Below are 6,782 nucleotides of genomic sequence, written 5' to 3' on the forward strand. Positions count from 1 at the left end.
AGCTGTATTTAGTGCTAGAGGATCATACCCTGTTAGCCAGAGGAAAACAGGAATTCTGTTGTCAGGTGTTGTTTTGTTTAGAGAAGGTGGCCTCTGGGAGAAGCCTCAAAATCTGACATTGGTATTGATACTACCAAGACGATTCCAGCTTCAAAATCTTTCCTTCCATTCCAGACATGTTTTACATTACTTTGACACACTGGGGAATCTGGGCTTAAAGGCCGAAGTGGGTTCTTTTGCTCAGATGCTCAGTCACTATTAAAATAATGCTTTAGCATAACCCTTGCAAGTACTGACTTGCAACCTCCAAGTCCTCCATAAAAGCAGGATTGCTTTTGCTCTGTTGCTGCACAATGGACTGTTCTGTAATTTGCTGTCCTTTCTTCTCCCAAGTGCATTGGAGTTGTTTTGTTTTGTTTTTCTGGAATCTATTTTGGTTTCTAAATGCTGTGAATTTGTGTGACATCTGCTGCTGCTGTCTCTGGTCCTTCACTTGAGTAGGTTTGGTGGACACAGGTACTATCACCACTACTCTTTATGGAATCACATAGTGGTTGAGGTTGGAGGGGACTTATGGAAGTCATCTGGTCAATGGCCCTGCTCAAGCAAGGCCACCTACAGCTGGTTGCCCAGTACTGTGTCCAGATAAAGTTTGAATATCTCCAAGGATGGACACTCCACAACTTCTGTGGGAAAACTCTGCCAGTACTCAGTCACCCTCACAGTAAAAAAGTATTTCCTGATGTTCAGACAGCACCTCCTGTGTTTCAGTTTGTGCCCATTGCCTCTTGTCCTGTCACTGGACACCACTGAAAAGAGCCTAGCTCCATCTTATTTGCACCCTCCCTTCAGGTATTTATTACTTTTTATTTATTACTTTAATACAATCCGCTCTGAGCCTTCTCTTTGCTAGGATTAACAGTCCCAGGTCTCTCAACCTGTCCTCATAGGAGAGCTACACCAATCCCTGAATCATCTTTGTGGCCTTTTTCTGGAGTCTCTCCAGTAGCTCCATATCTCTTTTGTACTGAGGATCCCAGAACTCTTGTACTCAGCTTGCACAGACCTGTGACACTCACTCCACTTGCAGCCATTAACAGAACATCACCTTGCTTGTTTCTGAGTCTACAGATCTACAGTAAGCCTCCTTAGATGCTCTAGGTGCCTGGTCATGTATTTGTTCTCAGATCAAGCCACCATTCTCTGAAGTGGACCTCTTTTCTCCTAACAGCAATCTATTTTTTATCTCCAGGAAATGGAGTATTCTTGTTTCAAGAGGAACTCTCCAAAGCTACTTCCTGCTCAAAACTACATTTTGATTTCTCCAGGGAAAAGTTCTCCCTAACTTGTTTTTAGCTCTCTCCCCATCCTTGACCTTCAGGTATCATTTTTCCATGACCTCCCCTTCATGACCCTTCCTTCTTTCTCTGCTGTGCTAGAGAAGAATATCTATATCTCTTTCTCTTAAGCTTCCAGGACAGCAAAATCATATTCTCCTCAACATCAGTCAGAAATGAATTCTCTACAACTCCCCTTGCCACTTTTTTATTAAGCTGGAGACTTTCTGCTACCTGAAATTAATTTTTTTCAAGTAAGCTTCCCTATTATGGCACTATCTCAGTGTAAACTTCATTTTCCCCTGATTTGCATAAGATACAAGTGTAGTCTGCAAGGTTCTGCTCTATCTCCTTTCCTTTGTTAACTGTTCTCTATAGCTACTTTCTTCACTTTTCCCTGATCTTTTTGACTTTTTCATCCAGGCATTGAAATCCTGCTTCTGGCATTTCTCTTCCTGTAATATCTCATGTACTTTTTGTAGCCTTGACCTCATCTATTGAAATCTTTCTATAGAAGAACTTGAACTTTACTGGAAGCCGCAGCCACAGAATACTGTTTCTTCTCAGACCAGCCCTCTGGTTTCTTCTCCAACTCTCCCGCTTTACAGCATCTGAATATGACATGAGTGTATTATAAGGCCCAGAGAGACCTCCATATTCAGAGATTTGCAGGCTAACAGCATGACCCAGATATCTCTTCTGACAAAAGTGATATTCGAACATTGCTGCTATCCTCTCACCTGCCCTTCAAAGATGAAATTTGCCAAGCTTTCTTCTACTGTTTAATTTTTTTTACCTCTGGAAACTTGTTCCTTTTCTGTTTGCAGAATCTTGCACCTCCTCTGAGTCCTTCATAAAGACAGTATCTTCTTATGGACATATTTATAGTCATCTCACCATAGTTGGGTAAGGGCTGCGATAGCAAGTGAGCGGAATATAGTGTCTTTAATTCTGTGCTGAAATTTCAGCTTTAGGTTCCAGAAAGACTATACAAACAGGTGAGAAAGTCTTACAAAACTTGTTGCAAACTTAACTGCAGTCAGCATGACTTGCTAAAGACTCTTTGTAAGCAGGGAATAAATTCTCCAGGGTTTTTCGCCTGCAGATACTGAGAATGTCCTTAAAATTCATAAATATTCAGCATCTTGAAAAACAACAAGTAGATGTTTTGGTTTTCAGGATTCTCCTGCCTTGTATCCTTCTCACCATTCCTGGTTTGTATTGCTCATTTCTAACTCCGCCATGCCAATCTCCTGGTGGCCTACAAACCCAACCGTAGCACACCTTTGTCTTCCTGTGTTCATTAACCTGCATAGCAGATCAAATGGTTCATGAATTTACTCCTGTGCCCCATGTCCTTCTTCTCTGGTGTGTTTGACATTCATATGCAATTGTCTTTTAGAATGGGAACATGTAAAACGTGCAAAGTAACTGAACAGAAATTCACAACATTTTATTGTCTCATGTTAGCGGGAGTGTGCATTCAGTTTGGGTTAGCAAATGCAGCTCTGGGTACTTTTTGGAAGGAGCTTTAACCCACTGAAAATTCAGTCTATGGCCATTTCTACATTTTTTTGCTTCTAGTCAGGGCTGACATTGTGCAATAACTGTCTTTCACTTGATGCCTCATCACTTATACTTCTGGTTTGCATTAGAGGAAAAAAATTAAATGACAACAAAGAAAAGTAAGTGCAAATATTGCAGCTTCCAAAAGGGTCATTCTAATTTGGGTGAAATGTCAGAGGGGGTTTCATTATATCTGAGCCATTTCCCCTATTTCTGTTCATTGTCAGCAGAATGAACTTGCTCCTATTATGTTAAAAATAAAGTACCGAAGTTGTATTTTTAGATTAAATATGAGAGAATGATAACCCATAAGCCCCTGTCCTCACTACAGATGCCTTCCTTGCCACTCTAATGACGTGAATGAGGATCACTCCTTCCTCTATTTTAGACACAGAATGCCCTTGCAAACAAGACACTTTATTTTAGTGGGAATTTCCTGGTCAAATACAAGTTACATCCCTCAGACATGATTCCTGTGCATTTAGATTGATGCAACCCTTCCTTTGAATCACTTGACTGAAATGCACATTTCTTTCATAGTTGTGTTATGCCAGAAGTCCAGATGCAAAGAGCAAAAAGCCATGAGAATTAGGGCAAAGAAGATAAGATGCCATAACATTTAAGAATGCAATTGTAATTTTCTCTGCTGTATGATAGTTTTTGTAAGCAACATCCACTTTGCCAGAAGTATCTTGTCAGTACGAACATAACAACGTTAAAATTAATTCCCATTACATATAAACCTCTTTTATGGGCTGATAAGTGTAGAGGGGCAGATTTACTGCTGCTTATTGATTATAAGGCAGTCGGGGTTGGTTAACGCTGTTATACTTCGGATCAGCAATGAGCCTGCCAATGTATCTCTGTGCTTGCCCTCACTGTTAAAAAAAGATACAGTCCACTCCCTTTCTCATCATTCCTTTTGCAGTTGCTATTTTAAGCAACCCCTTTGCCTCTTTTAACATTTTAAACCCCAACAGGCTCAATAGGTGAAACAGGAAACTGGTATATAGAATCATAGAAGCATAGAATCATAGAAGCATAGAATCATAGAATGTGTTGGGTTGGAAAGGACCTTTAAAGGTCATCTAGTCCAACCCCCCTGCAGTAAGCAGGGGTATATTTCTTGCATCTTGAATAAAATGAAGGGAACAGCTAGAGAAGTGGATTCCTTCCCTAACTTATTCATGTTAGCTGCAAATGTATAATCAGTGGTTCCTACCCCATACCTGTGGCCGAGTGATGAATTTGTTCTTAAGAATGCAAGTCAACCGTCATTTCTGAGGGCTTCACGTCCCACTTATTGCCTCCCCCTTGCCAGGTAATTTGCTTCAAGGGCATGCCAGTCTGTTAAACACCATGAAGAGTTATGGATCTAAACATTATTGTGCAAGACCAAGATTTGGCAAACAGGAAAGAGTAATTCCAGGTATTTCTTACTCATTTCTTTCTGATGGATGGGTTAAATTCACCACACGCCTGGGTGTGTTATGAGGGTAAGGCATGATAGAGACTGTTCCAGTAAGAAATCTGGATGCAGCTGCCTTGTTTCAGTGTGGGTGTGTTAGGGGGGAGGTTGGGAGGGAAAGGAGGGTTTAGATGTGTGCAAGTAAGTTGTGCCATACCACTGATCCTTGGGTCCCTGGCTAATCCTATTTGCAGACATATCCTGCAAGTTCCTGCAAGGGAAACCTTGAAGACGGGGTTATGGTGGACTTTGGAGCTGCCTTCTGCACAGGGAGGAATGTCGTGCAGTTAGTGAGCCGCTCACCTCAAATGTAAGCAGACAAAGCTCTCGCAGAGTCAGAGCTGGATCCACTCTTACTGCAGATAGTGGAGAGGATGAGCAGCTGGTGGAAAAGGGTCATCTGGCAAAACAATGGAGCATTTCAGCCTGAACTGTAAGGTAATTGGCATCTGTGGAACAGGGGAAAAAAAAAAGTCCATCCCTTTTTAAAGCTAAATGGAGAACTATCTAAATAGCTTAATGAGTCTCTTCAGGTTGGCCGTAGGAAGTCTGTGGAGTGCTGTGTTGTGTCTCAAAGAGTATGAAGCAAATGAGACCTGAAGCAAATGAGACCTTCAGCAATGACCAGGCAATAGTGGATGGATTCTGGCTAAATGGAGCTCTGTTTTGCCTGATCTCCTTGTTTACCCACAAAAAGTGTGCTGGAAGGTGTGCTCTGCATGGGAGTAGTAATTTCTGAGGTAGGCCTCTGCATGAAAGATGCTAAACCTGAACTAGCTTTTATAAGATTTCTTTGCATGAATTAAATCAGGTGTCTCTGAATGATTTGTCTTCTGGGTAATCTACTATTCCCTCCACTTTGAGCCTGGTGAGACTGTAATGATTAGCTCAGTTTTAATTTTCAAGCTTCTAGATGTTTAAAACTAGATGAGATGAAGCCCAGTGTCTGAGTTTTAGCTGGAAGAAGGTTTAGGATAGGATAAACAAGTCAAAAAGACAAGCTTTTTCTACATCTATTTGTTGCGTTTCTTGAGATTCCTCATCTTTCTCTGTGTCTTGTCACACAAATTTTACATCCACTCAAGGGCAGGTGATGTCATATAGCCTCTTTTATGTTTTATTCCTCTTCTTAACATCTGTTTCTTAACCAGCTAATTCCTCATGTGTAACTGTAGTCACCATTTAAGCCCCTAGTAAATTCAGATCGCTTTTTCTAGATAATATCTCATTGCATGTTCTGTAGTTTCTGTTTCTAAAATCACAGTCAGAGTGTAACACATACTTTGATTCAAATGGGTTAATATTCATGATCAAGAGGAAACATTTCCTTTATCTCTATTTTTGGCGTAAGGAACTAGCCAAAAGCTCAGACCAAAACAAACTTTTCCTTGGCATTGATTCGGATAATTTGGACCCAATCCTACTCTTCTGGAAATCAATAATAGAGCTTCCATTGGGCTTCTGGAGGGACAGGATAGGGTCCTTAAGAATAAATATCTTTGTTGAATTCAGTTATCTTAAAGCTAAAACCAGTGATACCAAAAGAAATAAATTAGCACCAGTGGTATATTTTTCTGGACAAAATCCAGGTTTAATAAATATGTCATGAGTAAAGGACACAGGATACTCTACATTATTGAGAAGGCTTTGGCAGTCTAACATTTTTTGTACATTTTGTAAAAGGCAATGGTCTCTGATAACTGAAATTGTCTATATAGAGAATCAAAATGATTAAAACTATTTAGAAGATCTGAAAATGTAAAAATTATTACTGTACAAAAATTAAATTAAATGCATTTGATGGCCTAGGCTGTCTCTGTTGATTAGGCACAAATAACACTGAAGACAGGTTTTGACCTCAGATCTTTAAATTACCATGCAAGTAGTTTGAAAAATACATGAGTGGCAAATTTGGACTGGTTAAGTTTCAACTAATGTAGGAACTTAACCGAGTCATTTGTATTTAAAGTTTAGTTTTCCAGATCCCCTAGAAAACAAGGAAAAGATCAACATATGCAGAGTGAGATTTGCACCACATGAAATCTGAAGGACATATCTCTCTTACTGACAAGAAAGGAAACTTAGTGCACTAATGCTCTTAATTAAGATGTCTATTTCATCATATGCCTGCTAGAACACCAACAGTGTGAAAATGTGAGCTCATGCATTATTCCACAGCTGTCCATATATTTAAGTTGTTAGCATAGTCCCTGGCATGGTTTTGGCTAGCAAAAGCTACTTATATGATGTCAGGGCATTTGAGAGTGCACTTGAGGGTCTGTTCCCAAGAGGTACTATGAATGGTGCCACCGTTCTTTGGAAGGTGAAAACGTTAATTTGTAGAGACTCTAACTAGGTCTGTTGGCCTCAGAGTTGAAGAATAGGCCCAAGCTTTTCTATTAGGACATGTA

The sequence above is a fragment of the Chroicocephalus ridibundus genome, chromosome 1 (assembly GCF_963924245.1).
Source record: "Chroicocephalus ridibundus chromosome 1, bChrRid1.1, whole genome shotgun sequence".
Classification (NCBI taxonomy): Eukaryota; Metazoa; Chordata; class Aves; order Charadriiformes; family Laridae; genus Chroicocephalus; species Chroicocephalus ridibundus.